We start from the raw sequence: 10,117 nt of genomic DNA, 5'->3' as shown, positions 1-10,117 counted from the left end.
CACACAACTCTGGGCGTTCAGTGCCAGGTTGGTGCCCATTTTGGGCGTTCAACACCCATTTGTTGCCATTTCTGGCGTTGAACGCTAGAACCATGCTTGTTCTGGGCGTTCAGCGCCAGAATGCTGCCCATTTTGGGCGTTCAGCGCCAGAACCATGCTCTGTTCTGGCGTTGAACGCCAGGCAGATGCTCCTCCAGGGTGTGATTTTTCTTCTGCTGTTTTTGATTCCGTTTTCAATTTTTATATTTATTTTGTGACTCCTCATGATCATGAACCTATAAAGACATATAACTAAGAAAAATATTGTTAGATAAATAAAAATTGGGTTGCCTCCCAACAAGCGCTTCTTTAATGTCAGTAGCTTGACAGTGGGCTCTCATAGAGCCTCACAGATGTGCAGAGCTTTGTTGAGACTCTCCAACACCAAACTTAGAGTTTGGATATGGGAGTTCAACACCAAACTTAGAGTTTGGTTGTGGCCTCCCAACACCAAACTTAGAGTTTGACTGTAGGGGCTTGGGTTGACTCTGCTTTGAGAGAAGCTTTTCATGCTTCCTCTCCATGGTTGCAGAGGGAGATCCTTGAGTTTTAAACACAAGGGAGTCCTCATTCCATTGAAGGACTAGTTCACCTCTGTCAACATCAATCACAGCTCTTGCTGTGGCCAGGAAAGGTCTTCCTAGGATGATGGATTCATCCTCTTCCTTTCCAGTATCCAGGACTATGAAATCAGCAGGGATGTAAAGGCCTTCAACCTTTACTAATACGTCCTCTACTTGTTCATATGCCTGTTTTCTTGAATTGTCTGCCATCTCTAATGAGATTTTAGCAGCTTGCACCCCATAGATTCCCAGTTTCTCTATTACAGAGAGGGGCATGAGGTTTATTCCTGAACCAAGGTCACACAGAGCCTTAAAGATTATGGTGCCTATGGTACAGCGTATTATGAACTTTCCAGGATCCTGTCTCTTCTGAGGCAATGTTAGTTGATCCAGATCACTTAGTTCATTGATGAACAAGGGAGGTTCAACTTCCCAAGTATCAATACCAAATAATTTGGCATTCAGCTTCATGATTGCATCAAGAAACTTGGCAGTTTGCTCTTCAGTAACATCCTCATTCTCTTCAGAAGAGGAATACTCATCAGAGCTCATGAAGGGCATAAGGAGGTTCAATGGAATCTCTATGGTCTCTAGATGAGCCTCAGAGTCCTTTGGTTCCTCAGAGGAAAGCTCTTTATTGATCACTGGACGTCCCAGAAGGTCTTCCTCCTTGGGATTCACGTCCTCCACTCCCTCTTTGGGTTCGGCCATTTTGGTTATGTCAATGGCCTTGCACTCTCCTTTTGGATTTTCTTCTGTATTGCTTGGGAGAGTGCTAGGAGGGATTTCAGTGATCCTTTTACTCAGCTGGCCCACTTGTGCTTCCAAATTTCTAATGGAAGACCTTGTTTCATTCATGAAACTCACAGTGGCCTTAGATAGATCAGAGACTAAGTTTGCTAAGCTAGATGGGTTCTGCTCAGAATTCTCTGTCTGTTGCTGAGTGGATGATGGAAAAGGCTTGCTATTACTAAACCTGTTTCTTCCACCATTATTAAAGCCTTGTTGAGGCTTTTGATCCTTCCATGAGAAATTTGGATGATTTCTCCATGTGGAGTTATAGGTGTTTCCATAAGGTTCACCTAAGTAGTTTACCTCTGCTATTGCAGGGTTCTCAGGATCATAAGCTTCTTCTTCAGGAGAAGCCTCTTGAGTACTGTTGGATGCAGCTTGCATTCCATTCAGACTCTGAGAAATCATATTGACTTGCTGAGTCAATATTTTATTTTGAGCCAATATGGCATTCAGAGTATCAATTTCAAGAACTCCCTTCTTCATAGGCGTCCCATTGTTCACAGGATTCCTTTCAGAAGTGTACATGAACTGGTTATTAGCAACCATGTCAATGAGTTCTTGAGCTTCTGCAGGCGTTTTCTTTAGGTGAATGGATCTACCTGCAGAAGTATCCAATGACATCTTTGATAGCTCAGATAAACCATCATAGAATATATCCAGGATGGTCCATTCTGAAAGCATGTCAGAAGGACACTTTTTGGTCAACTGTTTGTATCTTTCCCAAGCTTCATAGAGGGATTCACCTTCTTTCTGTCTGAAGGTTTGAACATCAGCTCTAAGCTTGCTCAGCTTTTGAGGAGGAAAGTACTTGGCTAAGAAAGCCGTAACCAGCTTATCCCAAGAGTTCAGGCTGTCTTTGGGTTGAGAATCCAACCATATTCTAGCTCTGTCTCTTACAGCAAAAGGGAAAAGCATGAGCCTGTAGACTTCAGGATCTACTCCATTAGTCTTAACAGTATCACATATCTGCAAGAATTCAGTTAAGAACTGAAAAGGATCTTCAGATGGAAGTCCATGAAACTTGCAGTTTTGCTGCATCAGAGAAACTAATTGAGGTTTCAGCTCAAAGTTGTTTACTCCAATGGCAGGGATGGAGATGCTTCTTCCATGTAAATTGGAATTAGGTGCAGTAAAGTCACCAAGCATTCTTCCTTACATTATTATTATTTTCGGCTGCCATCTCCTCTTCCTGTTCGAAAATTTCTGAAAGGTTATCTCTGGATTGTTGTATTTTATCTTCTCTTAGTTTCCTTTTCAGAGTCCTTTCAGGTTCTGGATCTGCTTCCACAAGAATGTTCTTGTCCTTGCTCCTGCTCATATGACAAAGAAGAGGGCACAGAAAAATAATAATAATAGAAATCCTTTATACCACAGTATAGGGATTCCTTTGTGAGTGAAAGAAAAGAGGGAGATAAAGAATGTAATGGAATGGAAGAAACACAACTGTGAGGAGGGTTGAGATGTGAGATGAGATGTTAGTAAATGAATAAATAAATAGAATAAGATGGGAGAGGGAGAATTTTCGAAAAATATTTTTGAAAAAGAGTTAGTGATTTTCGAAAATGGTTTTTGAAAAATGTTAGTATTTTTCGAAAATTTTTAAAATCAAAAATAAAAATAAAAATAATTAGTTAATTAAAAAGAAATTTTTGAAAAAGAGGGCAGATATTTTCGAAAATTAGAGAGAGAGAGTTAGTTAGGTAGTTTTGAAAAAGTTAAGAAACAAACAAAAAGTTAGTTAGTTAGTTGAAACAAATTTTGAAAAGATAAGAAGTTAGGGGGTTAGAAAAGATATTTTGAAACCAACTTTTTGAAAAAGGTAAGATAAGAAGATATTTTAGAAATTAGTTTTGAAAAAGATTTGATTTTTAAAATCTCAATTAATGACTTGATTCATAAGAAATCACAAGATATGATTCTAGAACTTAAAGTTTGAATCTTTCTTAACAAGCAAGTAACAAACTTCAAATTTTTGAATCAAAACATTAATTGATTATGTTATTTTCGAAAATAACTAAGAATTTTGAAAAAGATTTGATTTTTGAAAAAGATTTTGAAAAAGATAAGATTTTCAAATTGAAAATTTGATTTGACTCATAAGAAACAACTTGATTTTAAAAATTTTTGAAAAAGTCAATCCAAATTTTCGAATTTGATGAGAGGGAAAGGGAAAAATATTTTTTTGATTTTTGAATTTTTAATGATGAGAGAGAAAAACATGAAAGTTATGCAATGCATGAAGATTTTTAGATCAAAACAATGAATGCATGCAAGAATGCTATGAATGTCAAGATGAACACCAAGAACACTATGAATGTCAAGATGAACACCAAGAACATATTTTTGAAAAATTTTTAATGCAAAGAAAACATGCATGACACCAAACTTAGAAATCTTTAATGCTTAGGCACTAAGAATTCAAGAATGCATATGAAAAACACCATACAACACAAAACAAAAAAAATCATCAAGATCAAACAAGAAGACTTACCAAGAATAACTTGAAGATCATGAAGAACACTATGAATGCATGAAATTTTCGAAATAATGCAAGATGCACATGAAATTGACACCAAACTTATAACATGACTCAAGACTCAAACAAGAACACAAAAAATATTTTTGATTTTTATGATTTTCTAATTTTTTTGTATTATTTTTTTTTCGAAAATTATTTGAAAAACAAAAATAAGGATTTTTCAAAATTTTTTAATATGAATTCCAGGAATCTTGCCATGTTAGTTTTAAAGCTCCAATCAAAGGGTCAGGCATGGCTTAATAGCCAGCCAAGCTTTAATAAAAATATGAGTGTAATTCAGACATGACAAGCCTAACATGCCCTATCCAAAAGAATTGGACATGGCTCCATTGAGGTGATTAGTTGAAGACCAATCCCAAAGCAGTTTGGGTATGGCTTTACAGCCAGATAGGATTCAACATGTTTCATGAAACACTAGAATTCATTCTTAAAAATCCTGAAGCCATAGAATAATTTATTTTTGAAAACATTTTTATTTTTAAATTTTTTTTTTCGAAAACGCAGGATAAATTTTTGAAAAATTTTTGAAAAATTTTTTGAAAACAAAACAAAAAGAAAATTACCTAATCTGAGCAACAAGATCAACCGTTAGTTGTCCAAACTCGAACAATCCCCGGCAACGGCGCCAAAAACTTGGTACGCGGAATCGTGATTACACTTTAATTATATAAAATTCATTGCTCTTTCTTTCCTGGAAATGGCGCCAAAAACATGATGCCAAGACCATGGTTCACAACTCCGTGTAACTAACCAGCAAGTGCACTGGGTCGTCCAAGTAATACCTTACGTGAGTAAGGGTCGAATCCCACGGAGATTGTTGGTATGAAGCAAGCTATGGTCACCTTGCAAATCTCAGTTAGGCAGATATAAATTGATAATGGTGTTTTCGAATTTAATATAATAAAATAGGGATAGAAATACTTATGTAATTCATTGGTAGGAATTTCAGATAAGCGAATAGAGATGCTTTCGTTCCTCTGAACCTCTGCTTTCCTGCTATCTTCATCCAATCAGACTTACTCCTTTCCATGGCTGGCTTTATGCAAGGGCATCACCGTTGTCAGTGGCTACATCCCCTCCTCTTGTGAAAATGATCAACGCACCCTGTCACGGCACGGCTATTCATCTGAGGTTCCCGATCATGCTGGAATAGGATTCACCCTCCTTTTGCGTCTGTCACTAACGCCCAGCACTCGCGAGTTTAAAGCTCGTCACAGTCATTCATTCATTGAATCCTACTCGGAATACCACAGACAAGGTTTAGACTTTCCGGATTCTCTTGAATGCCGCCATCATTCTAGCTTACACCACGAAGATCCTGATTAAGGGATCCAAGAGATATTCATTCTAGCTTATTGCATGTAGAACGGAAGTGTTTGTCAGGCACGCGTTCATAAGGGAGAAGGATGATGAGCGTCACATAATCATCACCTTCATCATGTTCTTGGGTACGAATGGATATCTTAGAAGCGAAATAAGATGAATTGAATAGAAAATAGTAGTACTTTGCATTAATCTTTGAGGGACAGCAGAGCTCCACACCTTAATCTATGGAGTGTAGAAACTCTACCGTTGAAAATACATAAGTGAAGGTCCAGGCATGGCCGAGATGGCCAGCCCCCAAAACGTGATCAAAGGATCATAAGGTAATCCAAAGATGTCTAATACAATAGTAAAAGGTCCTATTTATAATAAACTAGTCACTAGGGTTTACATGAGTAAGTAATTGATGCATAAATTCACTTCCGGGGCCCACTTGGTGTGTGCTTGGGCTGAGCTTTAACTTTCCACGTGCAGAGGCCATTTGTGGAGTTGAACGCCAGGTTTTGATCCATTTCTGGCGTTCAACTCTGGTTTTGGATCCTTTTCTGGCGCTGGACGCCAGAATTGGGCAGAGACCTGGTGTTGAACGCCAGTTTGCGTCATCTATTCTTGGCCAAAGTATGGACTATTATATATTGCTGGAAATCCCTGGATGTCTACTTTCCAATGCAATTAGAAGCGTGCCATTTCGAGTTCTGTAGCTCCATAAAATCCACTTTGAGTGCAGGGAGGTCAAAATCCAACAGCATCAGCAGTCCTTCTTCAACCTCTGAATCTGATTTCTGCTCAAGTCCCTCAATTTCAGCCAGAAAATACCTAAAATCACAGAAAAACACACAAACTCATAGTAAAGTCCAGAAATGTGAATTTAACATAAAAACTAATGAAAACATCCCTAAAAGTAACTAGATCCTACTAAAAGCATACTAAAAACAATGTCAAAAAGCGTATAAATTATCCGCTCATCAATCTGCCATCTCTAATGAGATTCTGGCAGCTTGCACCTCAAAGATCCCTAGTTTCTCCATTACAGAGAGTGGCATTAAGTTTATTCCTGACCCCAGGTCATACAGAGCCTTCTCAAAGGTCATGGTGCCTATTTTGCAGGGAATTAGAAATTTACCAGGATCCTATTTCTTTTGGGGTAATTTCTGCCTATCCAATGCATTCAGTTCATGGTGAGCAAGGGGGGTTCATCTTCCCAAGTCTCATTACCAAATAATTTGGCATTCAACTTCATGATTTCACCAAGGTATTTATCAACTTGCTCTTCAGTAATGTCTTCATCCTCTTCAGAGGAAGAATTCTCATCAGAGCTCATGAAGGGCAGAAGGAGGTTCAATGGAATCTCTATGGTCTTTAGATGAGCCTCAGATTCCTTTGGTTCCTCAAAGGGATACTCCTTATTGGTCACTGGACGTCCCATGAGGTCTTCCTCACAAGGATTCACGTCCTCCTCCTCCCTTGTAGGTTCGGCCACACCATGTAAGGCTATGGCCTTGCACTCTCTTTTTGGATTTTCTTCTGTATTGCTTGGGAGAGTACCTGGAGGGATTTCAGTGACTCTTTTACTCAGCTGGCCCACTTGTGCCTCCAAATTCCTAATGGAGGACCTTGTTTAATTCATGAAACTCACAGTGGCCTTAGATAGATCAGAGACTATATTTGCTAAGCTAGATGGATTCTGCTCAAAATTCTCTGTCTATTGCTGAGTGGATGATGGAAAAGGTTTGCTATTGCTAAACCTATTTCTTCCACCATTATTAAAGCCTTGTTGAGACTTTTGTTGATCCTTCCATGAGAAATCTGGATGATTTCTCCATGAGGGATTATAGGTGTTTCCATAGGGTTCACCCATGTAATTCACCTCTACTATTGCAGGGTTCTCAGGATCATAAGCTTCTTCTTCAGAAGAGGCCTCTTTAGTACTGTTGGATAATTCCTTCAATCCATTCAGACTCTGAGAGATCATATTGACTTGCTGAGTCAATATTTTATTCTGAGCCAATATGGCATTCAGAGTATCAATTTCAAGAACTCCCTTCCTCTGAGGTGTCCCATTACTCACAGGATTCCTTTCAAAAGTGTACATGAACTGGTTATTTGCAACCATGTGAATGAGTTCTTGAGCTTCTGTAGGCGTTTTCTTTAGGTGAATGGATCCACCTGCAGAATGGTCCAATGACATCTTTGATAATTCAGACACATCATAGAATATATCCAGGATGGTCCATTCTGAAAGCATGTCAGAAGGACACTTTTTTTGTCAGTTCCTTGTATCTCTCCCAAGCTTCATAGGGATTCACCTTCCTTTTGTCTGAAGGTTTGAACATCCACTCTAAGCTTGCTAAGCTTTTGAGGATGGAAGAACTTGGCTAAGAAAGTAGTGACCAGCTTATCCCAAGAGTTCAGGCTGTCTTTAGGTTGAGAGTCCAACCATATTCTAGCTCTGTCTATTACAGCAAATGGGAAAAGCATAAGCCTGTAGACCTTGGGATCAACCCTATTGGTCTTAACAGTATCACAGATCTGCAAGAATTCAGTTAAGAACTGAAAAGGATCTTCTGATGGAAGTCCATGAAACTTGCAATTCTGTTGCATCAGAGAAACTAATTGAGGTTTCAGCTCAAAATTGTTTGCTCCAATGGCAGGGATTGAGATGCTTCTTCCATAGATTGGAATTAGGTGCAGTAAAGTCACCAAGCATCTTCCTTGCATTGTTGTTATTTTCGGCCATGTCTCCTTCTTTTTCGAAAATTTCTGTCAGATTTTCTCCAGAGAGTTGTGCTTTAGCTTCCCTTAGCTTCCTCTTCAGAGTTCTTTCAGGTTCAGGATCAGCTTCAACAAGAATGTTCTTGTCCTTGTTCCTGCTCATATGAAAAAGAAGAGAACAGAAAATATGGAATCCTCTATGTCACAGTATAGAGATTCCTTTATGTGAGTAGAAGAAGATATGAATAGAAGAAGGAGAATCCAAACACAAGGGTGAGGAGTAGGTTCGAATTCTTAGATGAAGAGGAGTGTTAGTAAATAAATAAATAAATAGAAGGAGGTGAGAGAGAAGAATTTTCGAAAATTAGATAAAATAAAATAAAAGTATTTTTGTTTTTAAATTAGAATTAAAATTAAAAATTCGAAAATTAAGAAAGGAGAAATTAAATCAAATTAAATTAAATTTAAATCAATTAGTTAATTTAAAAAGGAATTTTGAAAAAGATGAAGGTGATTTTCGAAAATTAGAGATAGAATTAGTTAGGTAGTTTTGAAAAAAAGATAAGAATCAAACAAAAAGATAGGATTAGTTTGAAAAAGATTTGAAAATCAATTTTTGAAAAGATAAGAGGTTAGAAAAGAAGTTAGAAAAGATTTTGAAATTGATTTTGAAAAGATGTGATTGAAACTTATTTTGAAAAAGATTTGAAAAATAAATTTAAAAAGATTTGATTTTGAGAATCAAAGTTGATTACTTGACTAACAAGAAACTAAAAAGATATGATTCTAGAGTTTAAAGATTGAACCTTTCTTACTAGGCAAGTAACAATCTTAAAATTTTTTAATCAATCACATTAATTGTTAGTAAAGATTTTGAAATTATGAAACAAAATAAGAAAAAGATTTTTGAAAATCAATTTGAAATTTTCGAAAATTATGAAGGAAAAATGAAAAAGATTTTATTTTTGAAAAAGATTTGAAAAAGATAGAATTTTTAAATTGAAAATTTGATTTGACTCATAAGAAACAATTAAATTTTTAAAACTTCTAACTAAATCAAATCAAATTTTCGAAAATTATGAGTGAAATAAGGAAAAGATATTTTTTTGAATTTTGAATTTTAATGATGAGAGAGAAAAACACTAAATTGAAACAAAACATAAGAATTATGAATCAAAACAACTAATGCATGCAAGAACACCTTGAATGTCAAGATGAACACCAAGAACACTTTGAAGATCAAGATTTAGAAAAGAAAAACATGCAAGACACCAAACTTAAAAATTTTTCATGTATGGACACTAACAAGTTGAGAATGCATATGAAAAACAAGAAAAGACACCAAACAAGAAAATTTAAAGATCAAACAAGGAAATTCATCAAGAACAACTTGAAGATCATGAAGAACACATGATGAATTTTCGAAAAATTAAAGGAAAATTAAAACACATGCAATTGACACCAAACTTAAAAATTGACACAAGACTCAAACAAGAAACACAAAATTATTTTTGGTTTTGTGATTTTATAAAAAATTTTTCGATTTTTCGAAAATTATTTTGGGAAAAACGAAAAAGAAATTTTTTTTATATTATTTTCAAAAATAAGAAATAAAAAGCTTAAAAATAAAATAAAATTACCTAATCTGAGCAACAAGATAAACCGTCAGTTGTCCAAACTCGAACAATCCCCGGCAACGGCGCCAAAAACTTGGTACGCAGAAATCGTGACTGTTCCATTCCTTGGTAACGACGCTAAAAACTTAATACGCACGTTCATAATCTTAGTTCTTTGTCACAACTTCGCACAACTAACCAGCAAGTGCACTGGGTCGTCCAAGTAATAAACCTTACGTGAGTAAGGGTCGATCCCACGGAGATTGTCGGCTTGAAGCAAGCTGTGGTCATCTTGAAAATCTCAGTCAGGCGGATTCAATTGATTATGGAGATTTAATAATTAAAAGATAAATAAAATATAAAATAAAGATAGTGATACTTATGTAATTCATTGGTGAGAATTTCAGATAAGCGTATAGAGATGCGTTCGTTCCTCCTGAATCTCTGCTTTCCTGTTGTCTTCATCCAATCATTCATACTCCTTTCTATGGCAAGCTGTATGTTAGGCATCACCGTTGTCAATGGCTACA

The 10,117-nt window shown here is 36.5% G+C and overlaps 1 non-coding gene across 1 annotated transcript; it reads left to right on the top strand.

Moving 5' to 3' along the window:
• Window positions 1-2,072: 2,072 nt before the first annotated feature.
• On the top strand, window positions 2,073-2,180 carry LOC148546056 (small nucleolar RNA R71). Its single transcript, XR_015900746.1, has one exon. It is a non-coding gene; the product is annotated as a small nucleolar RNA R71 (small nucleolar RNA).
• Window positions 2,181-10,117: the final 7,937 nt, after the last annotated feature.

This window comes from Arachis ipaensis, chromosome B9 (assembly GCF_059453495.1).
Source record: "Arachis ipaensis isolate K30076 ecotype BB chromosome B9, ASM5945349v1, whole genome shotgun sequence".
In the NCBI taxonomy this organism is placed as follows: domain Eukaryota; kingdom Viridiplantae; phylum Streptophyta; class Magnoliopsida; order Fabales; family Fabaceae; genus Arachis; species Arachis ipaensis.
The sequence above is the reverse complement of the archived record's forward strand: the minus strand, read 5'-3'. Positions and strand labels throughout refer to the sequence as shown.